Source organism: Cyrtonyx montezumae, unplaced genomic scaffold (genome assembly GCF_038088225.1).
Source record: "Cyrtonyx montezumae isolate F1298 unplaced genomic scaffold, pur_monq_1.0 scaffold_8, whole genome shotgun sequence".
In the NCBI taxonomy this organism is placed as follows: Eukaryota; Metazoa; Chordata; class Aves; order Galliformes; family Odontophoridae; genus Cyrtonyx; species Cyrtonyx montezumae.
Window position 1 is genome coordinate 67,168,788 of NW_027072089.1, and position 6,433 is coordinate 67,175,220.

Consider the following 6,433-nt stretch of genomic DNA (forward strand, 5'->3'; position numbering starts at 1 on the left):
TAAAGATAATATATAGGTAACAGTATGGATGTTGTAATAACATACTAGCAGTTATGTTTCAGGGTAAAGAACATCATTTCTGCATACTTCTTGATTTCAGGTTAGGTCACACTCTCTCTGAGGCTGTATGTGCTTCTGCTATGATAAGCATTGTTAGCTGGTTGTCCTAGTGAAATGGAATGTAATGGATAAAGAATAAGGAACAATGAACTCCATATCAGAATTTTAGAAAGGAATGTCTAGAATTCAGCTGTTATAATTTATAGAAATGTAGGAATTCTTTTAAGAATTATTATTTTTAATACAGTATAATCTATCTGTTTTCTTGTAATTTTGCAGGAATCTGTTGTAACATTCATATAGCATTAGTTGTGCCATCTAAGCTGTTGTTAACTATTCTATTACAAACAACTATTTCTAGGATATTCTACTTTGCTGTAAAGTAGCCAAGTTGATTTTTTTGTTGTTGCTGTTTGTTTTGTTGTTTTTGTTTTCCTTTGAACACTATTGTATGCACATTATCAATATAAATTAGATCTTTCTTAAGCTTATAAAAATACAACTGGAAACAGAATTTAGTTTACTGCTCATATATACTTAAACTGACTTATTATAGTATTAAAAATGTTAAAAATGAGTGCCTTGCAAAACAGATAATTTCACTAAGAAAAAATATTTTGATATAATTTTTTAATCTGTGGCATCACTGCAGCTATTCATATTTAACACATAACTATTTAATCTGCTGTATAAATAGTTAATTCTAAATTCCTTAATAAAAATTTTAAGATTGTATTACCAATTATAACTCTCTATATATTTCAATTACAATTTATTTAAAATGTATCTTCCATAAAAATATAATTTATTTTTATAAACTCAAACATTATTTATCAGCACTATGGTTATGATAACTGATTTTCATTGTTTCTTTCACAAAGACACTCCTCACCCCCCCAAAAAATATTAATATAATTATATAATAAATATAATATAAATCAACCACCATGAAACACAGAATAATATTCAGATTCAGAGCAATCACTGAAAAACAGGTAAACAATATTAAACTGGACAGGTAGGATTTATGCATGTTTACTTTATCTACTAAGTGCTCAAGAGGGAACTTCATAATTCAGTCTGAAATACAATATCTTAAGAAAAAAATTGACAAAGTAATTCTTTTTTTTTTTTTTTTTGTAGCTGCACTACCAGCTTCTGAGAAAATCCACAGGGTCATGTGGAAACAGAATGGTAAAATATATATCAAGAATCGTCTCAGCCTACAGCAGAGCAGTTCAAAGACCTCATTGTGACACAAAATCCATTCCCCCCCTCTGTCCTGAACCCTGGCACTACTGATAGTATTCCCACTTCTTATCTCTGAAGAAAGTCATCAGGTCATTCAGTTCAGGCCTGGTGTCAGACTTAACACTTTTCTTTCCTGATAACAGGAAAAAGTGCTTATAATCTCCTTTCTCCAGAGGAAAGTAAAGACTAGTTCCATGGCACTGTCAAGTCAGATCTATAACTCCTGTCAAAGAGCATGGCATAGGAGAGGTGGCTTGAGGGCTGCAAGGACTATTTCAAACTCTTTTCAGATTCATTTTTTCTGAAATTACAGCCTACCATGTTTGGTGGAAGATAGGAAGAGTAATGGTGTGCAGCATTATCAAAAGTTTTGTCATGATGCTGACATACAGTACAAACAGATGCTTAGTCCCATTTCTTACTGCCAGCAAGAAGCCTAGTAGTTCTTCCTCCAAGGAGAATCACACATAAGTCTCCTCTTTGAAGCTGACTGGCACATCCCACAACCCCAGCTATTAAGTTGTTGGCAAGAAAGCAGCATCTCAAAAGTGCAAAATCAAAGCAAAAATATCAAAGTTAAGGGAAGTAACTTCTACAAGTTTTCAAAGATGAAATGTATCTTGGTACATTGCCATCAGTGCCATGGCACTCAGAAAATATTATACAAAGCGCAGTATATTTCACAATTATGATTTGAAGAACCTGACCTGTCAATGTTATTGCACCCTGCAGTAATGTAAAAATCATTCTCCTAGTGAGTAAGCTGTTAATGGTCTACCTCCAGATATTTGTAAGACTTAGAACCAGGGCACAGTTTAGAATCAAAAAACTCCATCCAGGCATTAGGTCATAGGCTTGTGAGAGGGAAGATATCGGCTCTTAGATATCACTTTCCACCCAGACAGTTTCATCTAATTCTGAACACTGCCCTCTCACTCTGTTTAAGAGGCTGAATACTTGAGAGGACAGACATATGTTGGGTCAGAACTCTGAGAAAAGCCCTCAGGATAAGTACAGGTAAATATATCTATTTTAAAATAATTTAAGTTTTTAGTATACAATTTGGACTTGATACTTATTTTTAAACTCTACAGGTGAAAGACCAAATAAAATATTGTTTTTTGACCTACTAAATGGCTCAAAAAGCATTCATTTTTCTAGGGTTTATTCCTCAGTATGTAAACAGATTATATATTTTCTGCTGTTAGCAACCAAAATAACATTCAAAGAATCCACATACCAAGAAACAATCAAGAACAAAATGGATTGCATTTGTGTTTGTTTCTTCTACTCTTTTACTGTAGGCAGGTTAATTTTGGAATTGGAAAAAATAAGAGAATATCCTTATTGATATATTCTGGCTTTAATTTAATTAGCTTAATTTTGTTTGCATCTTGAAAAAAAGAACTGCACCATAACATTCCCTTTCTTTTTCCCCACATCCCCTTGAATAGTTTTACATATGAAATAAATTTCATATTTCATATCCTTTGTTCATTTCTATAGTTTCTGTTGTTCTATTCCTTCTGTATTGATATTTTCAGAATATATAGCATAGATCATGATCTTGATGAGCTTTTTCTGTTTAAGACATTAATTAACCATTTACAGGAATGCTCTTAAAAATATCTTCAGCAAACATGTTAGGCATTCTTGGAGCACATTAGATAAGATCCCATTATAAATGTTTTCCCTGTGGTATTTTGTTGTTAGTTTTAAAAGCATTCTTACAGAAAAACTGTACTTAGAAAAGAAAACATACAGATCATATTCACTGCTGATATAAAGTTCTGATAGATGCCACTCCTATTTCAGAATGGCTCTTGACTTCAGATGTGCTTGTAGTAATAAGTTACTGATATGAAAAAGGACACCTGTCAGAATTTGCTTCCTGAGGCAGTAGCAGGAAAAAAAACAAAAACAAAACAGTAAATGAAGACACTAGAGTAACTGCTATTCACTCTTGTTATTAATATCAAACTCAAGACTTGTCATAAATTGCACAAATGCACAAATCTGGAGTGATGGATACCTGGACTCCAATTTCAAATTGATATCAGATTTGCTGGGAACTTGAATCTCTCAGCACTCCAGTAAATGTCCAGTAAAATGGATCTATAGTTCATGACTATTTCTGAAGACTACCTGAAATCCTAAGGGAAAAAAGATCTGATTTTGAACTTAACTTGCAACACCTACATTCAAAAATACTATTCATTTTTTGAAATTCTCAATTTCTGTACTGTGAAGGCTCTATAATAACACAAACTAATGCTGTATTCAGGAGTTCTTCATAAACACTCGGACAAAAAGAAAACTTAAATGGAGCCCTGCTACCAACTCAACAACAAATATTGCAATACAGTAGTACAATAGCCTTCTTTTCATAAGCCCTCTTACATCACTCTTTGCAAAATGAATTACCTCTAGAGTCTATAGCGGGCATAACCCAGGTTATTTCTGTTGCTTTATATTATACAAACCACTGAGTGGCTTGAGCTGTGCAGAGGCAGATACAAAAAAAAAAGGTTGCTTTGTGTCAGCCTTTGAGTTTCTGAAACATAAGTGTCTAAAGGTGGGCCGTAAGAACAAGGGGTCAGACTCTTGAGCAGGGTCTGCTGTGACTGGACAAGGGGAAACGGTTTCAAACTAGAAGAGGAATACTTAGACTGGATATAAGGAACGAGGGTGGTGAGGCACTGGCACAGGTTGCCCAGAGAGGTGGTGGAATCCTAATCACTGGAGACAATCAAGGTCAGGTTGGATGGGGGTCTTAGCTCTGACCTAGCTGTAGGTGTCTCTGTTCATTGTTGAGGGGTTGGACTAGATGGCCATTAAGAGTCCCTTCCAACTCATATGATTCTATGATTCCACAGTCTTTCATGGCTGAAGTTTGTGAGGACAGAGAATTAAGATAACTTCAGTCACATTATTTTTTCTAATGATACCTTTTTTGCCCAATAATAGTAACTGATGGAACACAGAGAATCCAATAAACTGCAATACCGAATTCCTGTTTTGTTAAAAAGTTTAGCAGTAAAACCATCTGATCACCTTCCAAAACATAGTGGTCAAAAAGTTATTACCTTGCAAAAAGTTGGTTAAAAAAAAAAAAAGAAATAAAATAAAGCCTACAAGCCAAGACTCTGATATATAATCTGTGATAGGCCCTTGGTGAATAGAAATTATTTTCAACTGTTAGAAAGTGTTTCTGTTTTTAAGCTGTTCTGAAAAGTAGTCTTCAAAGCTGTGCATTTTATATACTTATACAGAGATATAAATAAATCTGAAGGGACTTCTTCGTTAGGGCAGCTGTGGAAAATGTTGTGTCATGCTCAGAAGAGAAATGTCACAACGAAAATTCAGAAGAACTACACAGGAACTTCCAGTCAAATGCATGTCAATTCATGCTCACTAGTACTACTTCCTACTTCTTCTCAAGAAAGAAAAATTACTCATTAGATTTGAAGATTTTTGTTTAATTTTGAGATTAAAAACAATTAGAAAAGGAAATTTGTCAAACTACAATGACAGTCTTTTGGAGAAGATAAGGAAATGATGATATTACATCAAATCATTCTTGCCAAATATATGCTGCTCCATTTAAATGGGATACTTTAACACAGAAATCATTCCCTGTTTTAAAAACATTCCTAGAATTATGATTCACTTTTACTGTGGAGTGATCATCAAGCTTTGATCTTTACAAGTCTCCCCTGCAGCTGAACAAATTTTCTAACAATTTTTATTAAGTGTTCAGTTCCCCCAGCCACTCAGACTGGAAGGAGCGCTGACTTGCACATCTGCCACCTCGAGGTGGCTGATGCAAACGTTGACACGAGATCTATGGGAGACCAGATTTATATAGAAGCTGGAGACTATGTGTCACAAGAATTGCTCAGTTTGGAAAAGGCTTTCAAGATCATCAAGTCCAACCACCATCTAACCATATTACCCTAACTCTAACAGTCTACCACTAAATTATGTCCCTGAGCACCACACTCAGACAGTTTTTGAACGGATTCTGGGATGGTGACAAAATGACCTCCCTGAGGAGCCTATTCCAATGCTTAACAACCCTTCACACAAAGAAGCTTTTCCTTACATCCAAGCTAAACCTCCCTTGGCACAACTTGAGGCCATTTCCCCTTGTCCTGTCACCTGTCACCAGTGAGAAGAGACCAAACCCCACTCTCACTGCAATTACCTTTCAGTTATTTTAAGAGAGCAATAAGGTCTCCCCTCAGCCTCCTCTTCCCCAGACTAAATAGCACCAGTTCCTTTGGTGGCTCCTTATAGGGCACATTCTCCAGGCCCTTCACCAACCTTGCTGCCTTTCTTTGGATCTGCTCCAGCACCTCAATGTCCTTTCTGTATGGAGGTGCCCAAAACTGAACATGTTACTCAAGGTGGGGCCTCACGAGTGCCAAGTATGGGGGAGGATCTCATATTGCAGAAGACACCTTTTCCTAGGTACACCATGCTAGCCACAGGTAAGCTGCACACACACGGTCACCATGAACTGAGACGAAGGACAATCTTGAAAATATCTCCTTTGTCATAAAATGTGATATTGGTGTATTCAGTGGCAATATCTTGATGTTTGACATTGCCATTACAATTTTCCAAAACAACAGGGATACACTGACCACACTTATGTTTACTGAAATTCATATCACGTTACCATTATTTCGTATCTTTGCTTTCTTTTTCTGTCACTATGATGCATTTCACCTTCTGTTCCAGAGCTGACATGTTATCGGTTCCCTTGATACTAAGGTAGCTGGGAGATGGCTAAGTCCGTGACCTTGATAATGACCTTGATAACACCAACATGTACACAGATCTAATACTCCCCAAAAAATCCTCACAGGTGGCAAAATAGCCTGCTTAGAGGTAAAAACATAAGCTACACCTGTCAATGGTCTCCTACCAGATACTCAAACCTCACAATGATGACCAGAAGAGAGGTAGAGAAAAAGCTAACTTATAGAGGAGAGAAATAAAAATCAATACATTGCACAGTAGTCATAGGAGCTAACAGAAGACCTGTGCCCATGTCCAGAAAAATCTGTAGGAAACGAAACATGAAGAGAGTCATACAACTGACTGTATGTGCAGT